This window comes from Varroa destructor, unplaced genomic scaffold (assembly GCF_002443255.2).
Source record: "Varroa destructor unplaced genomic scaffold, Vdes_3.0 BEIS01000003.1, whole genome shotgun sequence".
NCBI classification, from domain to species: Eukaryota; Metazoa; Arthropoda; class Arachnida; order Mesostigmata; family Varroidae; genus Varroa; species Varroa destructor.
The window spans coordinates 292040-301008 of NW_019211456.1; the positions used below are offsets into that span (position 1 = coordinate 292040).

An 8969-nucleotide genomic window follows, 5' to 3' on the forward strand; every position below is an offset into this window, starting at 1 on the left:
ACCGGCCAACGGATCGGTTCATCAGTTTTGTTTTCTCTGTTGGTAACCAGTTCTGGACGCCTTCGGAGAGTTATCCTCGGGGAAAGGATCACTCGCGCGCCCCGCACAGCAGCTATTTCCTACTACAGTTCTTCCATTAAAAACTCTTACCACCACCGCTGCGACCGCAACAACAGTGGTGTGCAGTCATTTCTTGTCTCGTTTTCCCGCCTTGTAAGAGGTTTCGTCTAGAAGGTCTCTGACCTCCTGAAATCTACGTCGTTCCCGCTAGCTTTACAGTTTAGTAAACGCGTAGGTAAAGCATCTGATACTACCTTCAGATAGGCAAGGTACGGTTTTATCGACCTAGTTAGAAGGTCATATACCGGCAGTGTGATTCAGATGTACAGAATATTACATCACAAAAAACTACCTGCTCATTTTTTCGCTGTAAAAGAAAAACGTTAGCTACCGTTTACCAGAAACAGCGTTAATCTATATGGGCGCAAGATGAAGATGAACCGTTATTGGCTCTACGCTCCGTATTCTGTGCGGTAAACGCTTCAAGCAAACACATGTATACGGCCTAGAAAATTGATATATTCATTTGTTTGGGCTAGCACAACTGATACCAGTCCATCAAATGTACCGAGTAGTATTATCGTAAGGACCTGACGAAGATTCTCATGAGGCGAACCGAAAGATTCTTAACAAGTTTTGTATTTAAAAGGCTAAAAGCCTTATTATAATGATTCCAAATACCATCTTTGGTACGTTTTTTTTTTTCTTCTTTTTCTTGTGATCTTTTGATGGGGAAATAACGACCGTCTTGGAGAAGGAAATGTCAACCGTCGAACTGTTGCAGTTTTGGAGCGTTTGATCTCTTATAAGACCAACAGTTAATTCCAGTAGCATATCTGAATGACACGTGTACATATTAATATCTGACTGAGACATTGCTTGGTACACGCTTATTCTAGAAAAGTTATTCCCTTACTAGGGAAAGGATATTTTGAGAATGACTAGTGAATGGTTGCGGTACATGATGGATGCATTGGATAAGCGTGACCGGCAAAGGTGGCAATTCCGGCCCAATGTAAAACATTTTGCAAACATTTTTTTGTTCTAGATACAAATTTGCTAAATGGGTCTTTGTCCCATAGTAAAGCTTAGGTATCTTGACCACTTATCATATGTATCGTATACAGATGCAGTTCTCTGTTTTAGTAACAGAACAGATCTTTGCTTGACGATCAGGTGTGCATCACTTTTGTATTTGTACCCATATTCATTATCTACGTATGCATTGTCTTTGTTTTTGCTTTACTGTAGGAGGAAATGTGTTCAGTCAAATCTCCAGCGAGTTTGTTGCTAAGCTTGCCGTTCGTCAACGCTGAATCTTCCGAAGCTTAGATGCGAGTGCTTTTTTTTATTACTTCGTTTCGTAGAATCCGAAGTAAATTTCATTGGATCAAGTTTATATTCGCATGTTCTTGCCCAGCTTCGCTTGACTGTTACTGTCCCAACGTGTTTTAGCCTTGAACTCTCACTAGAGGCGCATTAGCTAGTATCTATATATGCAAGAGCTTTATGGTGGACACACTTGGGGATCGCAATGGCTAAACATACGTTCAATCTCATAGTTCAACTAGGAAAATTCAAAGAATACTTTTTGGTACAAAACAAGCCTTTCAAATAAGTTGAACGTTCGATTTTTTTGGAAAAACAAAATGAATCTGTAAACCCCGGCGTCTACTGCGATTAGCCAATAAGTACGGTTGTGCATATATAGCCTATCTTCTATCGTAGCGTTTGCTATTCACCCTAAAAGTATATGCGAGACATTTAGATCTTCGTCAAGGGCGATGCTTGTGTAAAGCTTATATGTCAATAACCGTATCCAATGGTACGCTTGTCCCTAAGATCACAAACGGTAGGAAACTCAACTTCAAAATTTCTAAACTCGTAAACTCACCTAGGACGAAGCTGCATTTCGAGTAAGAGAGACTACTTTCCTCCAAGCCTCACAGTGCTCTCACCAGGAATTGTCCAATGTAAAGCAACTCTTTTATTACATTAGAATGCTCTAACTCTGTCGAGTGTGATCTGCTCTTATATAAGAATATAAGCAAAGTTATCCGTTTGTGACGTAATATATTAGCTTGATTTGAATATTTATGTTGCAGTCAGAGCAAGGTACTATCTACAAGAAACTGCAGAGAATATTATCCTAGAATCCCATCGGATGACTGATCTATCTCATTGAACGGCGGCTTAAGACAGACATTGTGCGGTTCATTGTTTACGTCGACATTATGCTCTGCACGAAAAAGCATGCTACACTCTGCGATCCGGCCTCCGTTCGACGTTTTCTATCCAAAGGGGTTAGAACTAATGAATCTACCTCACATCTTAAGCACTTACGGGAAACTCTTAGAGAAAATCAATTGCGTGATTCGGATTTCAGTTTTGTTTCTAATATCATCACTAGCGCCTGTCATTCGGTGTTGTCGGCCGTGTATTGCACGAGGATTTCAAAATTCAACCTAAGCCAATTCAGTCGTCGTAATACTTTCTACAGATCTAGCTACAACTATTGCTGTCTCGAGTAAGGTCCATGCGTGTTGCATACATTTAAGAAACTACATAATTTATCGCGCTTCAATATTAATACATCGACAATAAAAATCGAGCCTATATTCCAGGCGATTACGTACGTAACTTTCACGATTCGTCAGGGCACACTACCTATATTCAATCTGCCTGAACAGGGCTACACAAATTTCTCAAGGCCGATTTGAATAGCTGCTATGATTATTTTTGACACCGTTACAACAGGCGGGTTAGTCCTTCGAAAGTTTTGCCTTGCCTGACGATCCGTACTTACTAAAGGTTAAAGAAACAGATCTTATATTATGTATGACATACAGCATTCTCGTGAAGAAATGTTCAATGTTCAAACTTGCAATTCGTGGTCTTTCGCTAAAAAAAAAACACGCTGGTATGCTAAACACTATTCTCACCCAGCTTTAGAACTGCACTTCTAAATATATATGTATTATATAATACAGATATGATAATTAAGTATCGGGCAGCTCTTTCGCCACAGTCTGCAAAATAATAATATTACTCAGTTTTGCAGTTCTTTCTGCACACCAGCTGGGAAGTAGTCATAAATGTCCAAAATTAAAGAAACATATATTTCGAAAACGCAAAACAAGACAAAGACTCACAGTCGGGTTCGATTTTAAAGATTGCATTACGTAAGTCAATTAAATTTGAATGTAGCTATGTTCAAGTGTGTGCGATAAACAAGGTATCCATCATAAAAACTTGATACAGATTATACACTCCGTCCTTCAAACCGAGAACTAGTCGTGTTTTCTTCTTCGTTCGACAAACGTTCCGCTGTCATGTTATTTATAGTCACTATTAGGTTTGCAAAACAGCTAGAATTCTATCAGTATGGGCTAGCGTTATGTCAACACGTCGAGGAGCTTCGATTCCAGTCCTCAGTGCACGTCTTCATTGAACGACCGTCCATTTGTGGTTTTCGTAAGATTAATCATCTTTTACGCGCTGTCGAACTCAGAAACAACACCTATTTTGATTGGTTGTTATTTATTGTATGTTAGATATTAGTTTTGAGAATTTCATATTGTGTATACTTTAAGGCCCTGTTTCTCTTCTTCCACTAATTGACGTCTTATTTTTAAGAGGGCAGATAGCCCCAGAAGATAGCATTTACATAGGTTATATTTTGTCTGCCGTTCTTCCGCCGTCGAGCATATTCTCAGGGAAAAGCTGCCGTATCTCAGTGTACCCTTCTATGCGTATTTTTCTTCCGTCAACCAATGCAATCAAAGCAATGTTTAGGTTGCGCTTATCCCTTTACTGAACTCAAACTGATTTTTACCGGCGAGATTATTTGTGTCCAAAAAACTTTTAGTTTATCTTATTACGCATGATTTTACTTATGATTTATTTAATATTTGAACAGGTGGGTAGTTTGATTCAAAGCCTTGTACCTTGTTTTGAATAGCAGGACCACACCGTAGACTTTACGGCGGGTATGCAAAAAATCTGTCGGCGCATCATTTTGTCTCCTACACCATATAGTCGAAGTGGTTCGCCGATGAGCTGCCAGTTATTAGTAGTAATTAATAGAGAAAGGCCTAACTGTATATTTACATTGTGAAGATGCGTTGAAGGGTCCTGGTAAGACAGTGTGCGTCTGAAAATATAGTAGCACTGCTTTAGCTTTTTATTGAGATCATAACGTTCATTTTGATGAGGTTTACGGAAGTGTCAGCTCATACAGCTCTTGTTATATGAGCTGGTACACCTGGGTATATCCGTTATTCTGCTGAAAGCCTTGCTTTTAAAAATGGTAATAAGCTTAACGTGATAGCTTTCGCCCGATTTCGTATGAACTCAAAGCGTGCATTATTTGTTTGCTTTAACAATAATGGCTGACCATTTTGTAAGCTTTCTTACTACTATGTCTATCTTCAATCTTGCGACTTGAATCAGTAGGCTTTTACAGAAGAGGACATTAACAGGCGCTTCTGAGCCAAACATGCTAGCTCTCCGTCGTAAGCTTCCGAAAAACCTTATGTTCGTTCCCTTGGCAAGACAAGGATGTCCATTGGACTCGAATTGCTGTGAAGACCTGATGACATTTAATATGTAATTAATATGTAAATCTAAATAAACGTCTTTTTTGCGCGCAATGGTAATTTTCTGCTCAATAGTGGTTCTGAAATGTGCTTGATTGGTTTTCAATGAAAAAATCAAACCCTATCTGAAAAAACATTGCCGGAGGATAACGGAGCAGACCACTTTACCGATCCAAAACTACCGGAAATATGTGAATGGGGTCTGCTCTTGTTTTTATTGGAGAGGATCATTTTTTATATGCTACTACGTTTTTATCGAGCTTCCGAGTATAACGTCCTAATTTTCGGCAGAAATTCGAAGTAAGCAGGTACCTGCATAAAAAAGTTGACAGCAGCCTGTTGAGATTTTCCAGCTGTTAAGATTCTAATGAAGTCTTTAAAGTGATTAGTAATATAGGTGTTTTAGCCCAAGAAGAATAGATAATTGCGAAGAGGGCAGTTTAAAAAGGTGTCTGAGCCATAAAGCGCCCTTGGAGAGGATTTCAACATGTGCGAACTTTGGTCGACGTAGCGTCCGCTTATGCCTATCGTATTTAATAGCAACAATTCATACTGATATGCTTGTTCTTATTAATATTTTTCCTGGATGTATCTATTTATAGAACTGCGCTACCAAATCGATATTTCGTATCTTTGCTGTTCATTAATTATGCTATGACCAAGGGATTATTTATTACGACGTGAGGGCGAGTAAGCTCATGTAATCGGCTTGATCGGAACGCACGTTCGGGCAATTAGTGGTTGGCTGGTGAGCCTCGATTACTGCCGTCTGAGAAAAATTCCCACAGGAACGGTATGTTGGCCGTAGAAAAAATTACTCATTACTGTATCTATAAAAAAAAAAAGAAGAATATTTTTTATCGTCGCAGTCTACTGAGTATAGAGGTACAGATTTAGTTTCCATATGACTATTAAAAGGTCTGTCTCATTTTTAGATATTTAAGATACCGCACTTTATACAATCATCCCATGGAAGTATTGTTATTCCTAAATGTCTACATAGTCTCGAAGGCCGGCTTATAAACAAAACAGCACATAAACCGACGCGTTAAACAAGTTTAAGGGTGTCTCGTTCGCAGAGTTAGATGCGGCCCAGTTGGAACGCATCTAAAGCGCGATTTAGAACGCAGTGTTCTTAATAAATTATAATAACTCTACAATATATCGCACTTTATTAACATCTGAAACGAAGTACTCCAAACGAAGGGTGCCAAAGGTGATACAAGCCGAGAAACTGAATGTTTTCGTAGAAAGTTGTCTGTGAACTTCATCATAGATAAACTCAAATCGTGTTACCTGCGCAACAATCGTACTAAAGAACCGTATTATCGTATTATGTAAAAAAAGAATCGCATTATGATTTCAAACAACGAAAACGTTGAACTATACGACGAGTCACAATATGAATATGACTGAGGCTGGCTTGATCGTGGAAACGATAAGGCGCTTACGTCTACATTCACAAAGAAGTAAACGGTGCCAGAACAATGCCCAGAAAGATATAGAAAGCATTATTTTTTTAAGGTACACCGCAAAAGCGAGCCATTTTCCGTGTGTGAGTAGTACAATGCTATTTGTAAATGTATGTATTCTTTATTGTGTAGCAGATCCAACATGAGCACCGCGCTTTCCTATGTAATCTAAAAGCTTTGACCCCAACACTAACATGGTATGGATTATGAAAAAAATTCAATCCAGCTCTTCGTCAGGTGATTTATGGGAAACCTCAGCGGTGATAGGAAGGCCTTTAAGAGGATCAGTCTGTCATCAACAGAACGGATCAGGCCGACGTCGGCTTAGCCACGTTGTTCTTTCGTGCCATGTACGGGACGTTTGTGTTTGTGCGAGTGCCCGTGTGTGTTTTGTGCTTCATATCCAAGGATAATAACAATTACAGACGGGCAAAAAAAGGGTGGAGCAAGTATTGTAATCATTTCGTCCAAAATGCAAGGAAAACAGATCATATAAACTACTTGCAGTCGGATATAGACGACCATTACGCTAGATTTTTGCAGCTTCTAAGGAAGCAAACGTGTATCTACGAATGTGACAAGATTCATTATCTACGCCTTTGGAATGGATATCAAAAGTGAGCTTCTGGGCTTTCCATATTCTCGAGTTAGCCCTGACTCCAGAGAGCCTAATGAGCACTACGCATGGAAAACAATGCCAACTAAATGCCTTCCCCGGGATAATTTTTACAATTCTAACCACTTTGTGTGACCCCGTTACGGCCGTACATCGTTTAGCGTCAATTCACTAATCATTTTATGTTTGTTATATTATTATGTTTGCCATTTTTTATACATTGTTCTTTAGATATACGACAGCCTCACAGCAAAAAAAGCATTTCAGTGCACCTCCTGTTTAGAAATGAGTCAGTATGTTCGTTGGTAGACCAAGTTGTTGAACGTGACGTCGTGCTGAAGTCGCTAGCTAGGCATGCACAGTGTTCCGTACTGCAACTATGATAACCCAATGCTGCTCGATTATGCTATTTAGCAAATGATAGCACTCTTTAGTATTCATTTTCATCGAGCACTTCTGGTAGTTACGGTGAGGACGATAGTCTGCTTGCTTATCTGAGATAAATTTGTTTATCTGCGGGGTTTTCAGTTTTTTTCTAGCCTAAAGAGAGCACTATAGTGCGCGTTACCATTTCACCATCATCGAAAACCTCCTTTGTTACCTGACTTTGCTCCAAGTCTCCACCACATACTCTTGGCAATTATATATGAGTAAAAAGCTTTAATCTTTCCTTTAGATTGAAGACGTCTTACGATACATTTATTCAGTACTATGATAATTGGTGTTACCTCAAGCGCGCAATTAAGAAGCTTCTACCGAGCTCCAAGCAATGAATTGTGCTTGGCTTGTTCTATTAACGGTGTTATGACCTATACTATGGATTGATATGATTTGTTGAAGGAAAGATACTACTGAGAATGCAGCACTGCGTGAACCCAATGGGCCCAGGACCCATAGTTGTTAGACTCTTGCAGTTATGCTAATTACAGTAGCTGTAGTACCTTTGATAGTATCACAGGCAGGGGAAGATCGACTAGTTTTATTTACAATTCTATTGATGATGGAAACATAATCAAAGTCTTTATAATTGATACGGCTATTATGGACGGAGGACACAAACTTGGTGCGAAAAAAACGTTACTTGTCAATCCAGATTTCAGGTTGCGGCCGTTCTCTGAAATGGTCGGGAATTCCATCAGGTGAGATGCAATCGGTGATGAGCCGGCCAAATAATCTTGTGGCCGCCGGCCAATTGTTTTCAGCAGTGTGTAGCAATTGTCAATTCATTTCTTCAATTGAAAGTTGCTTGAAGTCAGGAAGAAATGGAAGGCGTACAACGACTTCATGAGACCCTCCATGGTTTGAGTAGGTGCAACGACAATAAACGAGTAAAAACGTAAAACATGAATGTGAAGAGCTTTTTTTTATCATCCATACTGTACTGAGGTTGCATAATAGTATAGAATAGAAATCACCTCATTGATGAACTCTCTTCGTACGCAACGGTTTTACAAATAAAATGGTAGTAGCTTTCCCTAATGTGTGATTACGTGGCCTTTCATGAATTAACGCTTGAATCTATCTTTCAGTTTTAAGTCACTCAAAGGTGTAGGCATTAACAGATCTATAACAACATTTCATCGAACTTTAATAGTGTGTTTGGTATAATTTGCTCGCATCTATATACGAACTTTAACTTATGAAAAAAAACTTGGCCACTTTATATATGGTCTATCTGCAGCTGCGGAGGATGCTGTTTCGAGTATTTACAGGTGTGTTATATGTGTGTCAGCATATCATCATAGGGGGCATGAAATGAGCACCCCGTGCGACCTCAGGACATATACTATCGAACCACTAAAGTACACATTTATTAGTATGCTGTACCTTTTTTAACTTATTCACTCCCATCTGCTTCACGTAAAATAAAATACCTATAGATAGCTAGCTAGCTAGCTAGCTAGCTTATCGTCATAATAAGCAATACCACCTCTGTAGTACATCTGTATTTTTTTATTTCTGTACAATGCTGCCAGATATAATATTATAATGTTGTGTGCTTAGAATATAATGAATCAACTTTAATTAATTAATGCACAAGTTATTGTCGGCCATGAAATTATACGTTATATTAGTCTGCATATTTTCTGCTACTTAAGCAAAAGATGCAAAACAAAAATTTCTAGCTTTTGAGATATGTTTTTCAAAATCGCCAAATATTTTTGCCTCACTTTCTACACGTATGAAACTGTTGTTTGTTTACTTCTCATACTCATCATATAG

At 38.9% G+C, this 8969-nt stretch overlaps 1 long non-coding RNA gene across 11 annotated transcripts in view; it reads left to right on the top strand.

Moving 5' to 3' along the window:
* LOC111247063 (uncharacterized) overlaps nucleotides 1-8969 on the top strand; it is a 43867-nt gene that overhangs the window by 16924 nt on the left and 17974 nt on the right. For 8 of the 11 annotated variants that reach the window (XR_015323958.1, XR_015323956.1, XR_015323951.1 and 5 more), the window contains one exon: nucleotides 1312-8094. The exons of 1 other annotated variant lie outside the window; for it this stretch is intronic. This is a non-coding gene — a long non-coding RNA (uncharacterized LOC111247063). 2 more of the 11 variants (XR_015323954.1, XR_015323953.1) reach the window with 2 other exon arrangements.